Source organism: Camelus bactrianus, chromosome 8 (genome assembly GCF_048773025.1).
Source record: "Camelus bactrianus isolate YW-2024 breed Bactrian camel chromosome 8, ASM4877302v1, whole genome shotgun sequence".
NCBI lineage: Eukaryota > Metazoa > Chordata > Mammalia > Artiodactyla > Camelidae > Camelus > Camelus bactrianus.
Genome location: NC_133546.1, coordinates 76,008,479 through 76,014,811, shown reverse-complemented (window position 1 = coordinate 76,014,811; position 6,333 = coordinate 76,008,479). Strand labels below are relative to the sequence as shown.

General features: G+C 37.7%; 1 non-coding gene across 1 annotated transcript; it reads left to right on the top strand.

Annotated features, from left to right (window-relative positions):
- The first annotated feature begins 6,026 nt into the window (after positions 1-6,026).
- Positions 6,027-6,098, top strand: TRNAI-AAU (transfer RNA isoleucine (anticodon AAU)). Its single transcript has one exon. It is a non-coding gene; the product is annotated as a tRNA-Ile (tRNA).
- Positions 6,099-6,333: the final 235 nt, after the last annotated feature.

Sequence of the window (6,333 nt, the reverse complement as noted above, 5' to 3'; positions counted from 1 at the left end):
GCACCGCTGGACACTGAGGGAGCCCTTGGCTCTATCTTCCTCCTGCTTCACCCATTAGCCCAGGGTCTGGATCTAAACATCTCTGAATGCAATAAAATAAGCTAACATTTTTGAGCATTTACTATGAGCCAAGTTCTAAGTGCTTTTCATTCTTCATCTTCACAGCAATTCTCAAAGTGGGTATAATTATTATCTCCCTCACTCCCTGAATGAACTCTGCCCAAAGTAGCACACCTTATAAGAGGCAGAGAAATTAAAGAAATAACAGTTAGAGGTAGCCCATTCTGTGTCAGGGCTTTCTATGCAATATTTCCTTTACTTCTCACCGCAATCCTATAACATAGATACTATGATTATTGTTATTTTACAAGTGTAGGAAATAGTCTTGAAAGGCTTTTGTAACTCACCTGAACCTACACAGCTAGTAAGTAAGTGACAGGGCCAGAACTGGGACTGAGGGATGTGAATTCTAAGTCCCATCCACTTACTCCCTCCTCTCTAGTCCTCCTCACACACAAGTGCCAGGATCATAATAAGGCTCCCGTTTATGGGGTCCCTACTGGGTGTCAGGTGTGCTTTGAAGTACTTTCCATATGCTGCTTCATTTGCTCCACTCTAAGTTGGTTATCGTTATTCTTATTATTACTATTACTACTGTAATTTTGCATTTGAGGAAACTGAAGCAAAAAAAGGCTGAACAGTTTTCTCAAAGACACACAATTAAAAAACTGGCTGCACTCAGGCTTGGACCCAACAGCCCAGCTCCAAACTCCATGCCCTTAACTATCACTTCATCATGCTGCTTCTCAATGTGCCTATATTTAACCTGAATAGCATTTACCTTGACATCACATGTGTATGAAACCGGTTAATATTCACAGCAATCTGAGAGTTAAGAAGAATAAGATAACATCAGCCTCATTTTAAATAAAGAACCCTGAGGTGTATAGGGTAAAGTCACTGGCTGCATGTCTACAAACTCCAAGCTGGGGAAGTTCCCACTATGAGTTGCCTCCAAGCACTTTATCAGATCCCAGGCAAATTTTTAAAATTCTTTTATTGAAGTATATTCAGTTTAAATGTGTTAATTTCTAGTGTACAGTGTAGTGATTCATTTATGCATATATATTCCTTTTCATATTCACTTTCATTATAGGCTATTACAAAGTATTGAATATAGTTCTCTGTGCTCTACAGTAGGTCCATGTTGTTTATCTATTTTATATATACTAGTTAGTATCTGCAAATCTTGAACTCCCAATTTATCCCTTCTCTTTCCCCACTGATAACCATGTTTGTTTTCTATGTCTGTGAGTCTGTTTCTGTTTTGTAAATAAGTTTATTTGTGCCTTTCTTTTTTTTAGATTCCACATATGTGTGATATCATATGGTATTTTTCTTTCTCTTTCTGGCTTACCTCACTTAGAATGACAATTTCCAGGTTTATCCATGTTGCTGCAAATGGCATTAGTTTATTCTTTTTATGGCTGAGTAGTATTTATTCCATTGTATAAATATACCACATATTCTTCTTTTTTTTTTTTTTGTTTTTAATTTACCACATATTCTTTATCCAGTAATCTGTTGATGGACATTTAGGTTGTTTCCATATCTTGGCTGTTGTAAATAGTGCTGGAGAAGGTCTGTTTTTAAGGCATGGAATCAATTCATAAGTCACAAATAAGAGAAGTTTGAGGTAGATAATAAGGAAAATATACTTACATCTTATCCATTCAACAAGTTTTATTAAGTGTCCCCTCACCTGGCCAGGTACATGGGACACACAGTATAACAGAGCAGGATCCTATGGGGCCTTCCCAGGACAAAAATTCCTTCATGTCCTCCCACTATGTCATGTGTATAGAAAAACTATAGTCAAAGAATAAAATTTATCAGATAAATGAGAAAACACAGAAGCAAAGAAAAACAATCAAACAAGACAAAATAATAATAGTTTAGCCATTAAACAAAGTCAAGGACCTTTAGTTCCTCTTCAAGAGCTATAGATAGTATTCTGAGTCACATCGTTTGGACAGTTTTGCAGATACTGAAACCCCCACCAGATGGAAGAATTTAACTCTGTGCTGCCCACAAGCATGTAGACCACAGACCTGTTTGAATCAGAAGGTTTATGATATCAACTCCTGATTACCTCACCACCAACCAATCAGAAGAATGTCCATAAGCTGAACATGCACCCTGCAACCCTCTCCTCAGCACATAGCCCCTTCTTCTTGTCCTTATATTATCTCAAAGCAAAACCTGGGGAGTTGTGGAGTTGGTTCTTTGGGACATGAGTCAACCTTCTCCCTGGGATTGCCAGTTTCTTCAGGAAAGCTATCTTTCCTTTTATCCTACACCTGTCTCTCACTACTGGAATATTGGGAAACAAGCAGTTGAACTTGAGTTCAGTGACAACAGTGGGATAAAAGCAGACAAATTCCCTGTTCTCACCTTTCTGACTCTGTAATGGGGTTACAGACAAGCAGATGTGAATAAGATTCAACAATGTGCAAGAAACGTGATATTGTGAGGTGGAAAATTTGTAGGTGATGTTTATGGTTCTGTGATTCACTCCGTTTTCTAACTTTTCTACAATGAACATGGATTGCTTTTGTAAAGAAAAAAATGTATTTTTAAAGCTATATCATAAAATCATAAAATATCAGATTTTTTGTATATCAGGGTGGTTTTACATGATTACCTTATGTAAGAGCTGCCTGCTCCACAGGTGAGCAATGTGAGGCTCAGGTTAAATGGCTTATGGAGATCACAGAACGTAGTGAAAAAACTAGGAGAAACACACAGTGTCGTGCACATAACTACATCTTACCAAAGCTTATGAGGTTTTTTTGTGGGTCTTTTTTTTAAACAGAGGAGCTAGGCTTAAAGCCTAAGTTCTTTAAATCTCCAAATCCTAGGCCCTTTCCACCAGTAGACAGTGATGACTAACAACTACAATATGCAATCTTGAGGATCAGGGTAAGAACTGCAATATACTCAGTCATAAAAAATGAAATGAAAGAAACCTACATAAGAAAAACATCTTCAAAAATTTGAATCTTTCTTTCTTGCTTTCACTCTCTTATATCACTCTTCCTTTTAATTTTTTAATTTCTTCCTTTCTTTTTTTTTTCTATTTCTATAAAATACATATCCTTAAATATCCTTTAATAAATTGGGAGGAAATAAAGGGAAAATTTTCATATTTGTACTGTACTAAAAGTCTACTGCTGATAATGTGGAATAATTCTTTTTACTTTTTTCCCTGGAGTTAGGCTTTTAAAAAATTATTGTAATTATACTTAATACTTGATGATAAGTTTTTGGTTGCTTTCTGCTCTTATTTTATGTATTATATAAATATTATATATTATTTATAAAAATATATTATATATGCTATATATAAATGTTTTAAATATTATATACAATTATATATTATATATAATATAATATGTATAAATATTATATGTAACATATAACCCAGTTATTATTTTTATATATTTTATACATAAATATTATCTATAGTATATAACTTAGTTATTATGAAAAATTGAGTTAACAGTAGGAATTGTTGCCTCAAACTAAAATGTTGATAAACATATCATATAAGCAAACTTAGATCAACATTTCTTTAAGTGCATGCCATAAAACACTAGACCTAGGAAGTGTTCATTGAAAGAAAAAATTTTAGTGGCCAAAATAAGTGTAGGCAACATTTCATATTCTCATCCCACTTTGGAGATTCATGATGCATTTTACAAAAATCTGAGAGAGGCAGCACTTAAGAAAAGGAAAAACTTGTTTAACTTTTGTTTAGCTTTTCTCCTAAATTTACTCGTACATAAATACTTTTCAAAATATTTCATACTTGTTAATGTCCTCTGGAATAGAAATAAACTCTGGGATTAGCTTCTTTTCCAGAGCTATTTCCAGTGCTGGATGTTTACAGAAGATGTTATTAGATGGGGCTACCCTTGCTGTGCAGTGGTCAATAGGGAAAATTACAGGAGACAGGAAGAGAAGGAGCTTCCAGACCAGCTGGGCTGGAGTGGCGGGGGGAGGTGGGACACCAGGAACCTGGCGTGCTTGGACATCGCATCCCAGGATACAGCATTCAGTGCCCAGGTCGCCCCGTGTGCTTAAAGTCTTTGTTCAACATAACATTTCAAGATTCTAAAATTTCCCTGTCAAAGATGTCAGCCCATGGAAGAAGTCTGCAGAAATCTCTAGTGGAAGCTGAACCACTGGCATTATTTGGTGATTCTTCCTTTCTACTTGTCTGTTTCCTTCTTTTCTTGAAGCCTCAAAAGTACTCTTGTTTGGTTTCACCCTGCCCTTATCTCCACATTCAGGTCCCAACGTCTGTTGATCCTGCAGCTGGAATAGCTCTCATGTCCTTTCTTCTCCTCTCTGCTCCCAGGTTCTTTCTCATTCACTTCATAACTCTTTTGGGGGGCACCTACTCTGTTTTCAGTAGACATTTACTGGAACCATGGTACCTGTCCTGGAAAAGTCCACCCCTAGTGAGGGAGACTCACCTACTTGAGGGTCATCTTTTCTCCCCAAGATCACTAAATTATGTCTTCCTTTCCTCCTGGACTCTATACCCCAGTGCATCTTCTAAACTCCCCATCCTAACCCATTCAAGCACATCTGATCAAAAGTCAAGGAATGGCAGCCCGATGTACACAGTCATGCAGAATAATCTGAAACTGTCACTATTCCTACAAAGTTGACAATTTCATGTAGTTCAACATAATAAGATGAAGTCTTCATTTTTTAAATTTGTTGGTTACTGTATTATGTAAGAACCCTGAGAAGGGCTTTTTCCAGATCTAAAAAGACAGGTTAGGTATGGTCAGACTTAACTAGATAAACTATGATATAGGCATAAAGTTCACTTTATGAGCCCAAATCAAAAACCATAGGGCACACTCTCAAACTACTGGTAGTGATGAAAAACTCAGATTTTTCTCACACAGCTAACTCTATACAGTTTGCTCCAGAGTGACTAGCAGTGTCAACTCCTGCTCCATGTACCTCCAACCCAATAAATGTCCTGCATGATCTACCTTTTGGTTCATATTCTACTTTCTTATCAGAATAAATATTGTGAGAATTAAAAGACGTGGAACAAATAATCTATGTAAAGCAGGTGAAAATTACATTTGCTGTTAGCAATAGGCCAGACAGATTCTTGCTTTTTCTAAGAAACATTCATTTCCAGCCCTGTGGGAAGGAATCCCTCCCTCCCCAGTGATCTCGTAGCCTTTCCTTTGTACCTCAAATAAATCACATACCAGGGCCTGTCTTGAGCTAGAATTATTTATGCGTGTGTCTATTTTCTACCCTGGATTATGGACCCCTTCTGAGCAGGGGTCATAATTTATTCATGTGTCTCACCCACAGTGGGCTGGGGGGGGCCTTACGCTGTGAAAGCAGAAAGCACCATCCACGTGATGATGATCTGCATCAAGCGTATTCCAAATCGTACTGCATTCCTGGCTAGCGAAGTCGGTACCACGCCTCTCCTGGAGCAAGGCTCGTGAAGTTAGAAGGCAGACAATCCTTCCTTCAGTGGGAAGGCTTGCCTGGTGGCAGAGACGTGGAGCCCAGATGTACCTTCTTACTGTTCTCCCTGGAACAATTCCACTTTCCTACAGATGAAATTGTCTTTTGGCCTTGGCCATGAGATAAACAATTACAAGTCACCTTTCCTAATGAGACACTTCCTCTTTTGTGGTCTCTTAGACAAAGACATGAATGCATAAAACTTCCAATTACCTAAGTAACTGGGGCAGTGAAGAGTGAAGGAAACAGTCAAGGAAATGCATGGTCTATGATTTATTTTTAAGTGTTTTGGGAACTTGGAGCTATCAAGGACGGTAAACTGTGGAAGGCTATCCTGGTGAATGACTTCCACACTCAGTCCAAGGTTTTCATTCACATTTGAGGAAAATAAAGTCCAGAGAAGGGACGAAACGTACTCAAAACTCATGTGGTAAGAGGAGATATTTCTGAGGGAAAGTGGAGCTCAGTGGTAGAGTGCATGTTTAATATGCATGAGGTCCTGGGTTCAATCCCCAGTACCTTCATTAAAATAAATAAATAAATCTACCCCCCCAAAAAAGGGGGAAAAAAGGAAAAATAAAGAGGAATATTTCTTTTTTGAGATGGATTTAGGCCAACCTATATGGAAAGTGAGGGATCAACCTGAGATGCTTTCAGAATCTTCTAATTTTAGGCATCATACTTTACTTATTCCAAGAGTTGTCTTGCCTTTGCTGCCAAAAAGCTGATAGAAGGAATAGGCAGGACAAGCAGGAGAGG